At 48.1% G+C, this 17,034-nt stretch overlaps 1 long non-coding RNA gene across 1 annotated transcript in view; it reads right to left on the reverse strand.

Moving 5' to 3' along the window:
• LOC129385022 (uncharacterized) overlaps positions 1 to 17,034 on the reverse strand; it is a 143,847-nt gene that overhangs the window by 35,079 nt on the left and 91,734 nt on the right. The gene's annotated exons all lie outside the window — the stretch shown is intronic.

Consider the following 17,034-nt stretch of genomic DNA (forward strand, 5'->3'; position numbering starts at 1 on the left):
GCGCGGTTCACGGGCGCGACAGCGCGCGACCGCATTGCGCGGCTCCTTCGCCGTGAACAAAAAGGGGCGCGCACGTCTTTCTGGTGGGCGCAGCTCGCGCGCTTTTTACTGCTCGCTCTCATGCTCTCTTTCTCTGCCGCAGAAAGGGTGCGAACCGACAGGAAAGAGCCCGATGTCCTAAGGAGCATTCATACGCGCGCGCGGGAGCGACTGTGTTTGTGTATAAAGGCATGAAGACAGGAAATATGGCGTCCCCTGGGAGTGCGCCGCCTGTCGATGGAAAGCCGAATCGCTCCAGTGAGAACCAGAGGGCCCCGCATCGTCGTAGCACTGCAGAAGGTTTCAACCCAGGCATTTCAATATTTCAAACGGGAGCTAAAAGGAAGTGGCGGTGGTTTTTTGGACATGCATAAGCCCAAAGAGTGAATGGTTGCTTAACGATAAGAGGAATGAAGAAGTTAGGCCTTGAATGCACATAGACGAACAGGAGTCGGAGCCGTTAGCCTTGGTGGTGAAAGCCTAGATCGCTTTGGTTGTGAGAGAGAGTAAAAGTGCATGAATCAGCGCGCCCGTATATGCCGAAGATTTCCAGATTGAAAAGCACGTGCAGTCATGTGTTAGCCAGCTTTAGGTCGTCATAACTTCTCAAGAGTTTGTTTCAGAGCGCAGCTCTTGGCGCCCGTTCCTTCGGCAAGCGGTGGCGGCAGCGCCGGCGGCGGCGTAACCGAGCGAACGAGCATAGCGAAAGGCAAAAGCAAGCGGAGAGCGCAGCGGGGGATGAAGGTCCATGAGGTGGAACCATGAGTGGAACCGCGAGGCGGAAATCAGAGGAGGGTATGACGAAAGCGTAAGAAAAGCGTAGTGCGGCGACGATGGATACGACATGGTGCGAGAGTAGAGCACGTCGTCTGGTAAGTCTGTCGGCGACGGCTGTTGTGAATTGCGCCCACGCGTCTCCACGCGAATTAAAATTCCTCCACTGCCAAAGAACACGTATCCGGAGCACCAGAAGGAGAGACGAGAGGCAAGGGCGCGCCACATTGAGCTCACATACCATGACGTGGAGGGCGTGGCCTACGTAGACGCCGCGGAATATAGAGAACGTAAAGGGATGGGGGGTTGCGGTAGACGCGGACGGAGAACCCCTAGCGAGCGTAACCGTGAAAACGGACAACCCCGATGTTGCGGATCAAATGAAGAAGCACGGTGTCAAGCGCGCACAGGTAAACATGAACACATCTTTCTCGACGAGCGCGGCAACAAGCTGTCAAAATGCTGCACTGAGGATGCACGTCAGCAGCAAGCGAATTCACCATCGTGCATCTCTCACTACAACGCGAACGAGACGTCGAAAGCACAAAGCTACCGGCACTACGCGCACTCTGCAAACATCGCAGATCGCTTTGAAGATGAGGCCCGCGCGGGCGCGCACTTTGGCCACGTCGCAGATCGCTTTCAAACACACGAGCTCCGGCAACGCGTCTCTACGGCGTCCGCCATTCGCGTGCCCAACGGCGCAGTACACGCCGCGGTTGTCTGCACTCTGTACACAGTGGCGTGCAAGGAAGACATTGAGGCACCCTAGCAGCCGCCTGAAAAAATGCCCCTTCTCCCTCGCTTGACCCCACTGCCTTGCGCAGCGCAGGAGAGGACACGCGTCCGGCCCGCGATCTTCGCTCGCGCACGCGAGCTTGAGCAGCGTTCGTCGGCTCACCCTCGTAAGCTTTCACTCGTACATACAGCACACGGCGCGCGGCGACTGTTTTATCGCCCTTGGATTTTATACGGAATCTCACGTGGACGGCGACCGCGATGACAGAAATGCGCTTGGAGTACCCATGTAATTGCGATCGCAATAAAATTGTGGTAGGACTGTGGGAGGGACTCCTATTCCGGGATCCGTAAACCGATCTCAGCGATAGCATGCGTTCCGACGATGTGTTTCGATTTGGTCTCATCGAGCCCCAGTCAGAATGCAGGTGAGAGTTTGCACTAGTAAGCAACGCGCGGCAGCGCAGGCAACCAGACAATGACGTATGAAACAACAGGGAGAAGTTTCTGAAGAGGACGCGTTGGAAAATAAAAAAAAAATGATGGGGTTTTACGTGCCAAAACCACTTTCTGATTATGAGGCACGCCGTAGTGGCGGACTCCGGAAATTCGGACCACCTGGGGTTCTTTAACCTGCACCTAAATCTAAATACACGGGTGTTTTCGCATTTCACCCCCATCGAAATGCGGCCGCCGTGGCGGGGTTCGATCCCGCGACGTCGTGCTTAGCAGCCCACCATAGCCACTAAGCAACCACGGCGGGTCGCGTTGGAAAATAGAAGCGAGTGTGTCGGCGGGAAACTTATGCGAGAAAACAAGTCCTTGAGCAACATTACTTTCATGTACCGAGCACAAGATTGGTAGTAAAAATGAGTTTACTAGGGAGATCATCATAGTGCACATCGGTATTCTTTGCAGTTGCTTATCTCTTAAAATATGGCAGTTTAAGGAAACATTTGGGTCCTTGGCCAACAGCGTCCTTGCAGAAAAGCGCTTTAAAAGCACTAAAGACTTTTCTTGAAGACAGCGGCATTGCTGGACGTTATTAACGCTTTTATTGTTCCCTTCAATTCAATGTCGCTGTATATATGCATGTGTTTGTGAATTATGTTATGTTGACTGTACTGTTGTGACTATATGTGATAATGCATTAACACGATGTATGTACCATCCGCAGACTATACACTGTGTTATTAGGCGACAGTATCGTCTGTAACTTTGAGACTTTTATCTAGATAACTCTGAAAATATTTACCTTCTGTATTGTACGTAGCATGTGTTTCTGACGACATAGTCTTCCTGTGAAAACGTTGCGTAAGAAATCCTGGTGCTTGTGTGAAAGGATTATTTGGTATGTAATCTTGAACCCTATACGTTGTATGATAGAACCATTCAAGAGATAAGGAGTAGCCAGCGCCTTAAATTGCGCGCCAAGATCTCCTTATATTATATCAATAAAGAAGATATGGCAGTCTTGCTTTTCAGGATAAAGTGTATGCTTCAGAAGTATGATTACAAAGAGTGCTGCACACTATATGGCAATTCTCCGGGGGAAGTTTCTGCCCTGACTTTTTTTTAATTTTGAATTTTTCCAATACACCACTAGTCAAAAGACGGCCGTCGTGTTGTCTTCTTATTGCTTGTACCAGTTCTTCCGCGCTGTAAATCATGATTGCTATACTACAGAGGCTTCAACTCCACATTACCGATGGAACCATGGAGAGCAAGTGTGTTACCGAAGAGGACGGTAATGTCCGGGTTTGGCGTGGCGTGCAGTGTAATGTCACGAAACGTTGCGCTATGCTGAACCATTAGATAACGTGCCAGGCCCAGAGCGCCTGAATTTCAGTATTTCGTTATTATTATTACAAGTGGTTCTAGAGACGTCGGTGCCTGAAGGTGTGGACTACTACACATCTTTGATACAATCAGATGGTAGAGCGGCTGCTCCGGAAAGGCGGTGGTCCCGGGTTCGAGTCCCGGACCAAGTCGAATTTTTCTTCAGCTGCGAGGCTTTTCTTTCTAGGAACCAACATGGGTTTCCTTTGTAGCAATTGCCACGATGGGGTGAATGTCTCATTTGCCCTTTATTAATTACTTTCCTCCATCTTGGTGGTTGCCGCAGAACTATTACGTCAAACGCTTGCCTTTGTTTCGAGTTGTTGATACCTTCGACTTCGCCCACCCATCTTCTAGTCGCCTGGTTAGTTGCAGGTGGTAAAGCGGCTGCCCCTGAAAGGCGGTGGTGCTGGGTTCGAGTCCTAGACCAGGACGAATTTTTCTTCATGTGCGAGGCTTTTCTCTCGAGGAGCCCGTATGGGTTTCCTTTGTAGCAATTGCTACGATTGGGTGCACGTCTCATTTTTCTCTTTCTTAATCAATGAACACAAGCATTAAATCGCTGAAGATGGTCCAAGTACTAAAGTGCCACAAGCACAACAAAAAATCTACGGTGGCGTCCGCTCTAATCTTCAGGAGAGACAAATGTGCATGAGCAGGTGCAAATGAGGTACGTCATAAGGCCCACATTGCAAACACGGGAACCAGACTTGCGGAAACGTGATGACTAGGATTCATACTGATTGAGAAGAAAAGACGCACGCCTACAGATACAAGGTTGTACCGAGATGAAAAGCACAATATTCACATTTAGTAATATGATCCTTGGATGCGTACACGTCTATCATGTTTTTGTCTACCTTCACGAGATTGAGAGTGTTCGCTAGCTTAAATTCTGAGACAACACGTCACTCGCACTTTCTTGTAAATGTTAACCGCGTTTATACGTTACTGCTGAACCATGGTGTTTCTACTGACTTGACGGTACAGAGCTCGGTGCTCTCTAAGAAAACTTTCCAGAAACGCATGCGAAAAGAGTGCCCAAATGCCATGTTTTCTCGTTCAGAGGAAATTTCTGCTGATGGTTTTACAAACTCCCGTAACATTTTGTTTTGCAGACGCTCTGTAATCTGAGTCAACTGAACAAAATTACTGTCAACGTCTGCAGCATTTGTCGAACTTATACGTCGCAAATTGTCAGAAAAATTTGAGTGTTCCGATTTAAAAGTTTCAAAGAGGGGACAGCTAGACAAAACCGCTCATGTACTCTTTCACAGCTTTATGTAACTTTTATGTAGCCCTTACGTGTCTATCCTATTTAACAAGCAAAAGGGTGTAAAACCTTTGATCAATATATATGTGATTTTCATATCATGGTGATATTACAGTGAAAATCTGGAAAGCGCTTCACAGTGCAGGCAGCTTTTTCCTGTATTTTTGTTTTGTATACATCAATAAAATATGTTAAATATCTGTATTTCTTAGACATTTCTTAGACATTTCTTAGAGTGCAGGTTCATTTCTTTTGTGTCTATTAGGTTTCTCCTTTCGTCGGTTACTAAGCTGTCGTGCGTCAATAATTCAACCCTTCACAGATAAGATCCAGGAGACGTCACGACTGCAATGCGGGCACGGCAGCCAGAGGCTCCACACGGCCATTCGGGGCAATCGAGTCAGACGCGGCCACCACGGGCTGCCAAGCCACAGATCCAAAAGAACGGTGGCCGCACGTTAGTTTGGAACCATCTATCTAGGCCAAGGCTGCAAACGGGGCTGACTTCTTTGGTGGTGGTTATTCTCTGTGTGTGAGAAGCAGGGGCCGATTATCGCCCGCTATAGCAGCGTGGCTCTACGGCGTTTCGTCTTGGTGTTCCTTTTTTTTTTTTTTTTTTTTTGCACATGACTAAAATAAAGGCGCTACACAGCGCACCCTTTAATGTTAGTCTCCGTAACGCGCGGCTGTGCCAACAAAAACATAAGTATGCACCTCTTGTTTGCTTTGTTTTCCTTTCGTCATTTAAAAACCAGGCGGTATATAGTCCTCTCGTAGAGAAAGGGGTTCCAATGCTGACCAAAAATAAGCCTGCCTAGTAATTCCTTTCTTGTGTTTCTCTATATCACGATTTAGGCCAGAAACGGCCCATCTTCAGGCCCCCCACCCTTTCCACCCCAAAACGTAATGTTACGCTAGCAAAGAGGCCTTGCTACGCTCTGTGCGTATGCGTGCTGGACTGGCTGGCACGAGGCGCGTGTCAGTGGTCTAGCTGTGAACTAAGGAAAACTATATTTTGACGCCTCCAGAGGCGCTTTTTAAACGTAAACAGGCCACATCTCTTCGCAGAGTCAGAATCCTTTCTCCGTAGAGCAGTGGCTGCACTGTTTGCATCTTCTTGTTTATCGACTCCTTCCGCGTGCGGAGCTATTTTAGTCAACAGAAGAGAGAACGTTCATCCCCCGAAAAAAAAAATGAACAAGTCGCTCATTACATACAGTTCAGCGACCTTCGGACTAGAGTGTACATGAAAGGACGAGAGAATTAACTTTCTTTCTTCATAACTACTCCGGGAAAATGAATAGGCAGAATGTCGCAGACACCTTATTTACGTACCTTTCCTCCACGATAATGCCCGAAAGGTCTGCTGGTGGGGGGACAGAGAGATCCGCAGAAGATACCTAAATATACTACCCGTGCTGTTGGTAATGTGATCAAGTCATATTTCGTGGCAGCGTATAACTTTCTTGCACAGTGGAGAATGTGAATGTTACACAGATCAGAATTTACGGATGATATCATCTGTAAGTGTTTGAGCATCACTATGAACTGACGCGGTGAAGTAAAAACAAAATCATATTTTGGTTCATTCTCTCATTTATCAATTACTCGGTGATCGAATGAGAAAGTGCATGAGTATATGTGTGTAAACGTTGTCATTCCATTTAACAAAAAAAAAGAAAAGAAAGAGAGCTCAGTGCCCTTCCACTCTGCGAAGAAGGGTGACCATAGAACCTGTATATGTGGGTCCCTTAATGGCGAACTGCACCTCCGCCGCGAGTCGGTCTGGGATTGCAAAATCTTCGGTATCAGCGCACATATGGGGAGTGCTTAACGCCTGCTTCATCTCCGCCGCGGGTTTGCCCGGCATTGCACTCTTTGGGGATCGGCCCACGTATGGGGAGTTTTCTCTATGCACGGGCACTACCCTGGGGGAACCGGCGCTTAACAGCTTCGCTGTAAAGACGCAAACACACAATTTTACATTAACCTGTGGCTAAGTTTGTGCAATAAATGAGGTCGAATGGAATATGTACTCGATAAAATAACGCCTCAAAACGAGAAGCAATAATAAACAAAAATCTTTAAAGGCGTCGCGTACGTATATAAAAACTTTTTTTTGATTGGGCCTACGCGTCAAAACATATATTCTTTAACAACATAAAAAAGACAAGTTAACTTGTCGAAACTTAGGCCCCTGTTTTCATTTTGTTCACATTGTAGACAACATGAAGTGTTTTAGTGAAAAGAATGGCAGGGCAGGTGTCTACGAATTTTTCACGGCGCGAGTGCGTCATCATGCACCGGGTGTTCTTGAGTAGCTTTGGCAGTAGTGAATCGTGCAAGGTAATTTTTGATGTGGCTCGCTGTTTTCCAAAGCACAACGCACAAATAGTCAACGTTGTTCAAGCACCTAAAATATCTTTGGGAGACTGACGTGTAGGTTCTTCAAAATCTCACTGAAAATGTTTTTGTGCAGTGCTGGAATCTTTTCTCCTGCTGCACGTTTTCCATGGCTTTAAATATGCAGGATATCTTTATTTTCATTATACAGAAATAAGTGGGGCCTAAATGGGTATTCTGCTCATATTGCTGCCTGAAATGCGGGTGTGCGGTCATTCCGCCACTCGGTCCGTTCAGCGATCCTTGAGCCATGCGCAGGGGCTGTTGCTGATGACTGGTTGATGGAAACGCCCCAAGACACGCCATGAACGTGGGTCATGAATGGATGTATGTTGTTTAGTGGCGCAAGGGCCAGATATGGCCAAAGAACGCCGGTGGGCCTGTCGAGAAAAAAAAAAAATTCTAATGTCGATTCACGCAACGCGCATTTACGAATCCAATATACGGGACACTTTGCAGCGGTTGCGGTTATGCAGCGAAAACCTACAACTTCAAACGCGCACGTCAGGCTCAGGGTTTTGGCGCTTTTCTGATTGGTAAGGCTGTTTGAAGAGTCGTTCCACCGCTTGAATTGTACTTCTCATTTCATTTCGTGAAATGCCTTCGAAGCCACGTCCAGGGTATGACACATTCTCCAGAAACGACAGCTCGGACCTTGAGTTATTCGTATAATGAAGTCGATCTCTCTGTCTGTCTTCAGAAATAATGCTCGCTGTTTTCTGTCTTGTGTTACACACTTTTAAGCCGTTTGCAGCCTGTTTTTCGCGCGTCTTTCTTTGCTGCTCATTTGTAGTGACCTCTGTAGCGCCGATGGCTGAATATGAGAAGAAATAACTATGTCACTTAGCGCAGAACACGTGCAATAAAAGCTTCACAAAGTTTCAGTAAAAAGCCAACGTGAATTCTCAGTTCTCGTCTAGGCCTCAACGCATCGTAGCTTCACATCCACCCGTATCGTTTTTTTTTAAAGCATGAAATGCTTTTAGCTCCTCTTGTCAGTGATCTTCAAGTGACCATGAGCCAAAAGCCAGAGCCCTTATCCAGACACTCAAACGAGAACATCCGGGCAAGTTTCGAGAACAAACAAATCATCCAGGCAACCAGTCAAAAACTTTAAAAAATGCGGTCGATGGCCTCCAACCCTTCGTACAGGACCACATTACATATGCTAGTTGCTGCCCAAACAAGTTTCAAAAACATATTGCTTTCGACTTCTTCCTAATGTTTGTTCACCATATCACTGAAGCTGTACCTTACAGTACGCTGAAGTTTTATTTGTCATTTCCAGTGGTGCCGTTAAAAAGACAAACACCGGAGACGATATACTTCCTTGTCATCTTTTGGCGCTAAGCGCTAAAAGCCAGCGGTCAGTGAGTTCCGCGGCACGGGTTTCTTGTCGCCTCGAGAGGTCGCGCCACGCTGGGTGTTGCCTCCTTCGGGCGCCTCTACCCGGCGCGTTGGCTTAGCGGTTATGGTGTTGCACGGCTAAGCACGGTCGCGGGATCGAATCCCAGCCGCGGCGGCCACATTTTGTTGGAGGCGAAATGGAAAAGCGCCCATGTCCCGTGCATTGGGGGCACGTTAAAGATCCCCTGGTGGTCCAAATTAATCCGGAGTCTCCTACATATGGCGTGCCTCATAGTAGGATCGTGGTTCTGGCACTTAAAAGCCCGGAATCCAATTCACTGTTTTTCTGGCTAGGCAGTGCGCTCTGTCCCCCTGCCGTCTTTCGCTGCCTGTCATGCCGTCTTGGGCCAGTCTTCTTCATTTAGTTGTGCAGCGTCCATATGAACCACTGCACAGAATGGCGTGGTGCGGTGTGGTGCGGTGAGGTGTGGTGGGGTGTGCCATTGTGAAAATGCAGTACATCCATTGTAACATTGTGGCTAGTATCATCTCCAACCAATCTTTGCCGGTCACCCATGTCATGCTTATACCTACTCTCGATTACGGGAGAGTCAGCAATTTTTTTTTAATCTCTTGGTTTCTCATTTTTGCCCTTACCTCATCCCCTGTGCAGATTAGTCAACCGGACATCTAATTTGGTCAACCTACTGGGTACAAGATTAGGCCGGTGCCTTAAACTGTGCGTGAACATCTCCGTATATCATATCAATAAAAAAAAGTCTGGTCAACCTCTCTGCCTTTTAGCTTTTGCTTTCACTCTCCCTTTCACACCTGTCGGGCTGACACAGAGTTCCGAAACACCACGAGGCTAAAGTTTATGAACTTCATTCGTGCTGCCCCAGCCTGTCAATATGCACCAACTAGCCCAACAAAATACCGGGCTACGTTGAAAGGATTAAACATGTCCGCCTTCAAATACATTCGCAGCGCACACTATATTATCGGTGCAAATAGAGCCTTTGGTTTGCTCGGGGCGATAGACATGGACAAATAAAATTCGGTGCTTTCCGCTGCTCTGCCTCTTACAAACATCAGTAATTTAGCGCACGGACGTATTTGTTGCCACATCTTTAGTGCAGTAATATTCCATTCAATATCAGCCTCAACGCGCAAAGAAGTACCACATGTAGAGCCAAATGAGTTCTGCGGAAATATAAATAGAAAATTGTTACAAAATGTATAACTTCTTTGTAAAATTTTCTCTGCTACTGCACTTTCTTGTCTTGTATCAGCTGCTTTTGTTATATGTGATGAGGCAGTATAATATAGCATCTGCCATAGACGTGCTTTTCCTTAATAACACTCGTTAGGGAAGGAAGGAAGGAAGGAAAAAGTGGAGAAGGAAAGGCAGGGAGGTTAACCAGTTTAGCGTAACCGGCTTGCTACCCTACACATGGGAGAGGGATGGGGGCGATGAAAGATGGGGAAGGGAGAGAGAGAGAGAGCACATAGCACAGCACACACACATCGTCCGTTAGAGTCCATCAATCTGGCATTAGACTTCCACCTTAGACTTCCGTCAACCAAAGGACCAGGCAGGATTCCGTAAAGGCTACTCAACAATAGATCATATTCACACTATCAATCAGGTGATAGAGAAATGTGCGGAATATAACCAACCATTATATATAGCTTTCATTGATTACGAGAAAGCGTTTGATTCAGTCGAAACCTCAGCAGTCATGGAGGCATTGCGGAATCAGGGTGTAGACGAGCCGTATGTAAAAATACTGAAAGATATCTATAGCGACTCCACAGCCACCATAGTCCTCCATAAAGAAAGCAACAAAATCCCAATAAAGAAAGGCGTCAGGCAGGGAGATACGATCTCTCCAATGCTATTCACAGCGTGTTTACAGGAGGTATTCAGAGACCCGGATTGGGAAGAATTGGGGATAAGAGTAAATGGAGAATACCTTAGTAACTTGCGCTTCGCTGATGATATTGCCTTGCTTAGTAACTCAGGGGACCAACTGCAATGCATGCTCACTGATCTGGAGAGGCAGAGCAGAAGGGTGGGACTAAAAATGAATCTGCAGAAAACTAAAGTAATGTTTAACAGTCTCGGAAGGGAACAGCAGTTCACGATAGGTAGCGAGGCACTGGAAGTGGTAAGAGAATACATCTACTTAGGACAGGTAGTGACTGCTGATCCAGATCATGAGAGTGAAATAATCAGAAGAATAAGAATGGGCTGGGGTGCGTTTGGCAGGCATTCGCAGATCATGAACAGCAGGTTGCCATTATCCCTCAAGAGAAAAGTGTATAACAGCTGTGTCTTACCAGTACTCACGTACGGGGCAGAAACCTGGAGGCTTACGAAAAGGGTTCTACTTAAATTGAGGACGACGCAACGAGCTATGGAAAGAAGAATGATAGGTGTAACGTTAAGGGATAAGAAAAGAGCAGATTGGGTGAGGGAACAAACGCGCGTTAATGACATCTTAGTTGAAATCAAGAAAAAGAAATGGGCATGGGCAGGACATGTAATGAGGAGGGAAGATAACCGATGGTCATTAAGGGTTACGGACTGGATTCCGAGGGAAGGGAAGCGTAGCAGGGGGCGACAGAAAGTTAGGTGGGCAGATGAGATTAGGAAGTTTGGAGGGTCAACATGGCCACAATTAGTACATGACCGGGGTAGTTGGAGAAGTATGGGAGAGGCCTTTGCCCTGCAGTGGGCGTAATCAGGCTGATGATGATGATGATGATGAATCTGGCATTGTACGTGATATCACTGTCACAGCCGCTTGTTCAATCCCGTCTCGTTCAAAAACCGAAGTAGTCCCTTCGTCGCCTTCACCTGCGATGTCTTCTGTCGGCGGCATGTGAAAATCGTGTCGAGGGACAATGGTCTAGTGTCAAGGTGCGCGAGAACGGATGCCAGGGACTGTCGCTGAACATTATATTCAGGACAGTCGCACAGAATGTGTTTCAGCGTCTCCTCGCAAAGACAGGCATTGCAGAGAGCGTTGTCGGCCATTCCAATGCGGAATGAGTAAGATTTCGTGAAAGCCACCCCTAACCATAAGCGATAAAGCAGAGTCGCCTCGCTTCGGCGGAGTCCAGTTGGCATATAGAGATGCATCAAAGAGGGCAGGTGGTATTGATGGTTGCTCTGGTTGGTCTGGCTGTTTGGTGTGCACCATAAAGAGAGCGTGATCTCCTGTGCAAGCACTCGAAGTCTGCTAGCTGCGTCGGATCGTGAAAGCGGTATGGCCTCTTTTTGTGCGTCTTCAAGAGCTGCCCGAGCGGCATTATCGGCGTCTTCGTTTCCAGTGACGCCGCAGTGACTTGGCAGCCACTGAAACGTCACGTGGTGTCCTTTCTCCTGTGATGTATGGAGTAGGCATCTAATATCGAATACGAGCTGTTCGAATGGCCCGCGACGCAGAGCTGATAGTACAGATTGTAGGGCTGCCTTTGAGTCGCTGAAGATGGACCATTGTCGAGGTGGCTCCCGACTGACGAAACGGAGTGCAGCGCGAAGAGCAGCTAGTTCAGCAGATGTCGAGGTAGTCGGGTGGTCAGTCCTAAAGCTGATGGTAATAGCTTTTGCTGGGACAACCACAGCACCGGACGAACACTGGATGTTTGTGGAACCATCAGTATAAATGTGTTCACTGTCCGCGTACCTCTCGTGCAGAAGAAGCAGAGACAGTTGTTTGAGGACAGGCGACGACAGTTCAGACTTTTTTCCGATTCCTGGTACACTGAGATGTACTGTGGGGCTGAGAAGACACCAAGGGGGTATCGATGGTTTAGATGCAGCGGTGAAGCCAGAGGGAAGTTTGTCGTTGTACTTGTTGATAGTTTTAGAGAATGATGATTGGTGCCTGTCTGAAGGTAGTGCTGCAAGGTGGTGATAGGGGGCACGTGCAAAATGTCTGATGTGCGTTCTCAGGGCTTCCACCGTAATGTGAGTTCGCATTGGATGGTCCCGAGCAATCGCAAGAGTCGCCTCTGTTGACGTACATCTGGGCAAACCAAGGCAGACTCTGAGTGCTTGAGCTTGTACTGCCTGCAGAACACGAATATTTGTCTTGCAGGTCTTGTTCAGTACAGGTAGACTGTATCTTAAAAAACCGAGAAAGAGAGCTCTGTAGAGTTTAAGCATTGCGTCTACTGACATCCCCCACGTCTTCCCTGTCAAGTATTTGAACAACTGGGAAGTAGCTGTCAGGCGCCGTTTCATGTAGGCCACGTGTGGGCTCCAACAAAGGTCTCGGTCAATAATGACGCCAAGGAATCTGTGGTTTCGGACATAGGAAATGGTCCGCCCATTGATTGAGATGACATAAGGCGTCATCGGTTTCCGAGTAAATGCTACTAGTGCGCATTTTTCTGGTGAAATGCTGAGACCCTGTTTACACAAGTAGTTCGCTGTCAAAGTGGCCGCTCTTTGAAGTCGCGCACGTATCTGAGGACGTGTGACTGCCGAAGTCCAGACACAGATGTCGTCAGCGTATATTGAAATCTTGATGGTAGTTGGCAAGCATTCAGCAAGTCCAACAAGAGCGAGGTTGAATAGCGTCGGGCTGAGAGCACCGCCTTGAGGAACGCCCCTGCTGGTATAGCGTAGCGTAGTTGGGCCATCGTCAGTTAACACATAGAATGATCTTGCAGACAGGTAACTTGCGATCCACAAAAAAACTCGACCACCTAGGCCAACCGTCGCAAGAGCGTCGAGAATGGCCTCATGTAATACGTTATCGTATGCCCCTTTCACATATAAAAATAAAGCTACAGATAAACGCTTACGGGACCTTTCGTGCTGGACATATGAAACGAGATCAACTACACTGTCGATGGAAGAGCGGTCACGTCGGAAACCAGCCATGGAAAGCGGATAAATCTTGTAAAATTCAAGGTACCATTCCAGGCGGCCAAGGATCATGCGTTCCATTATCTTTCCTACACAGCTGGCCAGTGCTATTGGGCGGTAAGAGGTCAGTTCTAATGGGGATTTGCCCTGCTTTAAGAGTGGCACCAGGCGGCTTACTTTCCATTCGTCAGGAACATTTCCCTCCTGCCATGAGGAGTTGTAAAGGCTCAACAATTCTATCCGTGCGGACTCTCCGAGATAGCACAAGGCCCGGTATGATATACCATCAGGACCCGGAGATGATGAGCGCCTGCAGAGAGCTAGTGCCGCTTCGAGCTCCTCCATTGTAAAAGGAAGGTCCATGCGGCAATCACGGGAATGGGGGACGTCAGCTCGGGCTGCAGGATCTGGGCGAGTCGCTTGGTCTGCGATCCGCGCACAAAAGTCTTCTGCGACATCGATGTCTTGCCGCCCTTGGAAAAGCGCTAGCGCCTTGAATGGAAAACGCCGTTCCGGAAGGCAACGCAGACCTTGCACCGTTTTCCAAATGTGAGACAGTGGCTTGCGGGGGTCGAGTGTCTGGCAAAACGTTGCCCACCGTTCCGACGCTAATCTATCCATACGACGCTGAATCTTCTTTTGCATCCTCCTGGCTGCCCTAAGGTCATGGATTGATTTTGTACGTCGATATCGACGTTCCGCCCGGCGACGAAGCGCTCGAAGTCGCTCTAATTCTATGTCGAAGTCATTTCGCGTGGAAGAGATCGTCATCATGCGAGTGGCGTTTTGCATCGTCATTTTAATCGTTTGCTCTAACCCAGAGGGTAGGCCCTCGCGGCAGGCATCTTCCATCTCAGATTTGAAGTTGGCCCATTGAATCGTCCGAATGGTATTCCGTGAGCCTGATGTAGACGACAAGCCTTTGATGTTCAGATAGGTGGGAATGTGGTCACTCCCATGTGTCTCAATGTCTGGAAACCACTTCACACATCTGGCGAGAGAGTCCCCAAAAGTGCACTTCGTAATTCTACAACTATCTACGTTAAGTAAACTTTCAAACTTTCATGCACGAGCCGCATCTCTCTGGCGTGTGTGCCGCGGAAGATCCCCGATGCGTGCTATAACTATTCAGCGGGCGTCCACGGCCTGCGCGGTAATCCGGCCAAGGTGGAAATGAAGCGGGCCAAGCGGTAGCGAAGGAAGAAGAAAAAAAAAAAAAAAAAAAAAGGCGCTCGCGGCCAACGCATGGCGGCCCGCATTCGCTCCAATTCGGGGCTGCCTTATTTTTTTTTTTTTTTGTTGTTGTCTTCCTCTTATTGCGATCCTTCTCTCTCGGGGCGCCGAGCACAGCCGCCGCGGCTGAGCAGAGCGTCGCACGCCTCGGGCTCCCTTCTCCGCACGCGAACCGAGCCAGACATCGACGCCCTCGGGGAATCTCTTCCTATAATTTTGGGCGGCGATGATATAGCATTAGAAAGCTGCGGGCACCGCCGCCGCCGCCGCCGCTTTGGGGAGACGCCGATCGGAGTGCGTGGACCCTTTATATTCGTCGTCGTCGCCTTCGCTATTTGCTGCGACGACGCGCTTGCTGGGTTCGTGGCAACGCCACAGGGCGATACATGATCGAAGACTGCGGGCGCTTTCACGGCCAGACGCGATATACTAGTACTCGTTGCTCCTGTTTTCTTTCTTTTTTTTTACCCACAGCATCTCGTCGTCTTCCTGGTGTTTGTTCATCCACGCCAAATCGTGTGTCCATCGGGAGATGAGAGAAGTGCACGGCGGCCAGCGAGTGGCCGGTCAACGACACCCGTTTTGCGGCAGCGCAAGCCCCCCCCCCCCCCCCTCCCTTTCTCTAAAGAACAAAAAGAAAGCACCCGCGTGACTAGAAAAGAAAATTTAACCTACAGACGCGCGAGTAACTTGTCATTGACGTTGAGCGCGCCAGCCCAGGTGGAATTGTTTTCGACGGGCAACAAACCTAGAGTTTCGTGTGCTATACGTACACACATATTCAGTGCATTTCGATCGCAATTTCGATATCTTAGCGTTTATAGAGTGTAAAGTATTCGAAGGTAATTAAACGTAAAACTTGGCATCATACGCACCACTGTGCGCCTGTTACCGAAGTTGTTGCGCCAGTGAAGGCATCAACGTTCCCGCTCATATAACAAACATTACTACAGTATCGAGCTCAGTACTCATAACGCAACTGCAGATTTAAAATGTGCGAATGTGCACCTTGGTTACCTCGATAAATATGAGTTCCAATAATTTCGCTCCCGCTACCCCACGCTATTGCCACTGTTTAATACTGCAGAGAAACTTCAAAGGGGCGGCTGACAAATTTTGAAATATTAGTGAGATGGACAAGCTACGTGGCGATGTTTACCGGCTCGGACAAAAAGGCCATAACGTTAATGATGTTAACAACGTGCGACACAAGGCGGGCAGGGGGGTTCCGCACCGGTTGGTGGGGTGATAGTGAAATGTCTCTTGGCCAGAGAGAATCAAAGAGTGCAGCGTAACGCCATGAAACTGCAGTCGATAGATCACGTAGTTCATTTGCACGTAGTTCCTTTGTTCATTTGTACCGCACTGGCGAACAGCCACAATGAACCGCCGTGGAGGCGTAAAGCTAATCAACACGCACAACATACTGCTGCTCGACGGGCTTAGCAGTCATAAGGTACGTTGAACCTGGCAGTTCCGCTTTCCAGTAGAACAAAAGTGGTGGTCAGGTGATAGCAGCGAGAAGGTGGCTCAAGGAGGAGCAGTTGGCGCCGAATACAGACGCACACATTTCCAAACCTTTCTTTGAAAAATGCCATTCACCCAACGCTTTACAGCGTTCGCTGTCCGTGGTGCGGAGGCCGGCCAACTCTCGCCCACATTACGTGGGACTGCCAGAACAGGCCACCCAAAATTAATACACCAAAAATAGCCGGCAAACTTTCCGGAAGGGAGCAGTGGGAGACTTGGCTCGCCAGCGAGGATCGGGAGATGCAACTGGCGCTCCTCGACCAAGCACGGCGGACCGCTCAAGCCAGTGGGGCCCTGGACTAGGGGCTCCACCCACTCGCTTTCTGCATTTTTTTTCTTTTAAATAAACGTTTTGATATATATATATGTTGAGGAGGTTGCTCGGCCGTGACCACGAGTCTCCTGTGTGGTTGATGTCCGCTGTGTTCACCGACCGCTTCGGCCGCGTAGCATGCCAGTGTTTAGGGTCGCAATAGTTCACAAATACACAAAATGCCGGCATACACAGAATATAGGCCAACATGCGCGTAGAGGCGATGGCGACATTCGTCACCTTCACGAGGCTCTAATCATCACTTTCCTAATGTATTTTGCATTTTTGTTTTATTTGTGTATTTTGCCAGATGTAATTTTGCGTAAGTATTTTTTTTTTATTTCTGTAACGCGCACAGCGCGCATTATTTCAATGTCTTACGATGCGGCGTCAAGATATGATTACATTTGATACAGACTTCACGAGGAATAACCCAGAATTGTTTGCCTACAAATAATCAGACACAGGTCTACAATTTCACACAAGTGCGTCCATAGGCGGAAGGTTTTCATTTTTCCAGGGAAAGGGGGAGGGGGCGCCCGATCAGCTTTTCCGAACCCCATGTATATATATATATATATATATATATATATATATATATATATATATATATATATATATATATATATTACTTGCACTTGAACAAATTTCATTTGACCT

This window comes from Dermacentor andersoni, chromosome 5 (assembly GCF_023375885.2).
Source record: "Dermacentor andersoni chromosome 5, qqDerAnde1_hic_scaffold, whole genome shotgun sequence".
Classification (NCBI taxonomy): Eukaryota; Metazoa; Arthropoda; class Arachnida; order Ixodida; family Ixodidae; genus Dermacentor; species Dermacentor andersoni.